Source organism: Equus asinus, chromosome 2 (assembly GCF_041296235.1).
Source record: "Equus asinus isolate D_3611 breed Donkey chromosome 2, EquAss-T2T_v2, whole genome shotgun sequence".
Lineage (NCBI taxonomy): Eukaryota > Metazoa > Chordata > Mammalia > Perissodactyla > Equidae > Equus > Equus asinus.
In genome coordinates, this window is record NC_091791.1 from 117,417,153 (window position 1) to 117,421,643 (window position 4,491).

At 35.2% G+C, this 4,491-nt stretch overlaps 1 non-coding gene across 1 annotated transcript; it reads left to right on the top strand.

Moving 5' to 3' along the window:
- Positions 1 to 492: 492 nt before the first annotated feature.
- LOC123283616 (small nucleolar RNA SNORD115) lies at positions 493 to 568 on the top strand. The gene has a single exon (XR_006524292.1). It is a non-coding gene; the product is annotated as a small nucleolar RNA SNORD115 (small nucleolar RNA).
- Positions 569 to 4,491: the final 3,923 nt, after the last annotated feature.

A 4,491-nucleotide genomic window follows, 5' to 3' on the forward strand; every position in this document is an offset into this window, starting at 1 on the left:
CTACCTCCTTTCACTGTTTCCAGGGGATCCTATACCCCCACCTTCAGATGTATAGCTGTGTGGATCTCTCAGACATCCTATTGTGATTTGTAGGGAACCTCTGTTGGTTAATGAATGTCCATTTAGTTGTAACTTAGTGAAGAGAAACTAGGGAACAACTCACTCCACCATGATACTGACAACACTAATGGGTCATGTTTTGAGTATCATATATGTCAATCTTGTAGAAATTAGGAAGTACAAGCAGGAGCCATATACACATAAGAGAGGTAATCCTATTCTTTGTCTATAGTCTTACTCCTGTCCTACTACAGAAAAACTACTGAGGAAGAACACTTTTAACCCTGTTGACCATGGGGTAATTTGTATCACCTAAGTGTCCTGCACTGAATATGCCAGCATGGAGTCCACTATAGCACCAGTGTTTAAGAAAACCATCTCTGATAATCATATTAAGTCTAAGTGTATGTATGCATATGAGTGCCATGGCTTGGGTCAAGAGTGAGATGTTATCTTGAAGGGAAGTGGTGACACAAAAATCAAGCTCAGTTGGATTATGTTTAGGCCTAGCCTAGGTGACAATCATTGAATGAGACTTTGGATTTCTTAGTTCCCTTTCATGGAAATTTAATTTGGGGCTTCAGACAATGAAATCTTTCTGTGAAACTTGTTTTGCATACCTCTATCTATGCATTGCTAAGTGAACTACAAAAAAATTCTGATTCTTTAAGTGTTATGTAAGTTATCTATGATTTCATGAATATTTGGTGCTAAGACTTTGGTTATTTTTTCCTCAGTGAATCTTTCAGTAAATCCTACTGGTACTATTTTATTGATTACAGATGAGTAGCTGCCTTTGCTGACTGAGAAATTCTAAAGAAACAATTGGACTAGTAAGACTCACCTCTATAAGAGATTTACTCATTCATGCAACATGAATATCATTGTGGATTTTTCTTCTCAATGATTGGCTAACATATCTGATGCTGTACTCATTAGAAAACTTTTAGAAAATGTTTAATGCACTACATTCAGAGTTTAAATACACAAATAGATAAAATTTCTTCTATAATATTAATACAGTAATTTAACAGTGCTGGGATATTCTTTTATCACTGATTAACTTTTTATAACTGAAGGACCATCATAATTGTGGTATGAATGTAAGTTTCAGTATATGCTTTCCCAGGTTGAAATTGGATAAAACAATAACCAGCGTGGTATCCAATTTTCATTTTGATTGTTTCAATAAGTTCTGCTGGCAAGAGATGCATCAATCCATTGTTTAGAGGTAACTGACTGCCTTTGCTGAAAGACAAACAAATGATTGGGATATTGAAGATTTACCTCTGAGACAATTAGGTTTACTCATTCAGGCAACATAAATATTATGCATTTTTCTTCTCAATGAGTGGCTAACCTGCTTGCTGTGATCCTTATAAGAAAGCCTATGTTTTTTTTTTCCTTTTTCTCCCCAAAGCCCCCTAGTACATAATTGTATATGCTTAGTTGTGGGTCCTTCTAGTTGTGGCCTGTGGGTCACCGCCTCAGTGTGGCCTGACGAGCAGTGCCATGTCCGCACCCAGGATCTGAACCGATGAAACACTGGGCTGCCTGCAGTGGAGAGCGCAAACCCAACCACTCGGCCATGGGGCCAGCCCCAGAAAACCTATATTTTTAACCTGACTTTCATTTGATTGAAATCTGAGAAATTTTGTGATTCATTGGTGCCATGAACAATGTGCAATATATTTGGTTCTAAATATATGAGAAGGCCGTTCTCCCCTACAATCTCATTAATGGACTGTAATGGTGTAGAGATGTGTTTAATCATTGATGAACTTGTTATAATTTAATGAGTCTAAAAATTAGAGTGAGAATGTAAGATTCAATAATTTGCCTTGCCCATGAAACTTGAAATTGAATAAATTGATAAGGAATTTGATACATGATTTTCAGCTACTGAGTACTATGTGGTTCAGTTATTATCAAAATAATGAAATGTATGATATGAATGATGCCAGTTATTACTAATAAAGCCTTCAACTTGACTAGGTTTACCAATTCAATCAACATTAATCCTATTATGGGTTCTTCTGCTCAGTGAGTGAGTGACTGACCTATTTGATGGGATTTTCATGATAAAAACTTATTTTTCACTAAAATTGGATTGATATAATGTTGAAAAGTTTTGTGATCCATTGATATCATCTTTACATTGTGATATTCTTTTTTTCCAAATACAGGAGTAGGAGTATTCATCCGTATATTATTTTCAGGTTGCTATGACTTTGTGATATATGGGGTCATTGATGACAAGTTATAACATAAAAACAATAGGATCATAGACAATAGTTTGAAATTCATGTATATGTGTTGCTTTGAATTGTGAAATTGAATACAATTACAAGTTGTCTGATATCTGATGTCCATATCCTGCATTATACATGGTTCATTATAATCAAATGTATACACAATGGTGGATGACATTTGTTACTGATCTTGCTTCCTGAATATGTAAACAAGAGATAATCAGTACAAAGCTCTTATTTCTGCATGGAATCGCCTGATATGTTCTCCAAAATATAAAACCTGTATGCTTTGCCTTTGTGGTATTTGATGAATCAGTGGTCTACAGCTTACATAATGGGTCATTTTTTGAGAACTGACTATGTTTGTCCATTAAGGTATAGCCTGCCTGAGTCATACAACATGACAGATTTAATTCTAATTTTGAACTACTGTCCTGTCTGTCTTCTTAGATAAGAACTACCAAATAAGCACACTTCTAGCCTGCTGCTACTATGGAAACTGACAGCACCTAAGTGTCCTGCATTAAATATTCCTGAACTTCAATCCACTCTAATACTAGGGTTTAAATTTGTCCTCCTTGATAAGTCTTTTCAATTCCAAGGAGATATATGCACGTGTATTTCTGTGACTTGGGCCAATTATATGACATCATATTTCCTTGAGAAGACATAATGAAATAAAAGCCATGCATATTAGATGCTATGGACCAAGACAGATGATGATTGTGGGACTAAGATTGTGCCTTCCTTAGATTTATTCTGATAGAATTTTATTTTGGGCTTGAGATAATCACATCTTTGTGGGAAACCTATTTTGCTCATCTATATCTGGTTTCATCTAAGAGAAAAGCACTTCTAGAATGGTTTAGGCTGATGTTAATGTTCTACAAATCTTAATTCTCCTGTTACTTTGAAGCTGATACCTTGGCTATTTTTCTTTAAACTTGTCTTCCAATGTCATGAAATGCATCATCCCTCTGGTGACTGAGAAATTCCAAGTATGCCATTGGACCAGTGAACTTGTCCCTACAGATTATTGATCTTATTCATTCTGCCACATGGATATCATTATGTGCTTTTCTTCTCAATTAGTGACTAACCTGCCTAATGGGATCCTCGTAGTAATAACTTCACTCTATACCAGAACTTCCTTTATTTAATATTATGTTTTGTGATCCATTGGCATCATCTTGATAGTATAGTATTCATTGAGGTCTAAATACAATAGTGCACAAATTCATTCCTATTATGTTGTTTCAAGGTTATGATATCAGTGAAGACCTACTCACAACCAAATGACAGAAGCAATTGTGGCCAAGGTTTGAGATTTGCTCATGATACATGAAATTAAATAAATGAATGTGCAGTTTTATATCTGATTCCCAGTCTCAAATTCATGTATCTTCATTATGCTTATTTCAATATAACGGGTATGCTATGGATGAAGCCAATCGTTTGGCTTCTTGTATGTATAACCAAGGGATTATCAATGGGAATTTTCATTTTCTTATGAAACAACTTGGCAGGTTCTGCAATGAGAAGAAACCTGTATACTTTACACTTACTGTGTTTATTGCATCAATCATCTACAATTTAATTAATAGTGCTCATTGTGAATGTGAAATATCTCTCTCTTGTCCTCATCCTGTCTCCTTAGGTAAAGATTACTGAGGAAGAGGAATTTTTTTGGCCAGCTGCCTCTGACTCAACTTTTACCACCCAGGCATCCTACACTCAATCTGCCGAACTATAGTCTACTTTTTAACCAGGATTAAAGGTTTCCTTCCTGGTAAGAGTTTTCAGGAACAAATAGATGCATATTTGTGGAGAGTCTTGTCTTTGGTCAATGATAAAATCTAATCTTGTCTGGAGTAGATTCTGAATATCTGATCTTAAGTGACAGACATTTTCTAAATTTCCTGATTTTGGTGCTCTTTAGTTTTTAATTCTCTGGCATTATTGGAGCTAATGCCTTAATAATTTTGTTTCTTATTATGTGTTTCTGGATGTCTTGTTGATAGGAGGTACACCAATCTATGATTTTATGTGAGTGATTGCTGTTGGCTGATTTTTCACTGGATTAGTGAAAACAGAGCCCTAAGATAATTAGCTTAATTCAATCAGGAAACATGAATATCATAACGAGTTTTCTCATAAATGACTGGTCTACTTCACAAGA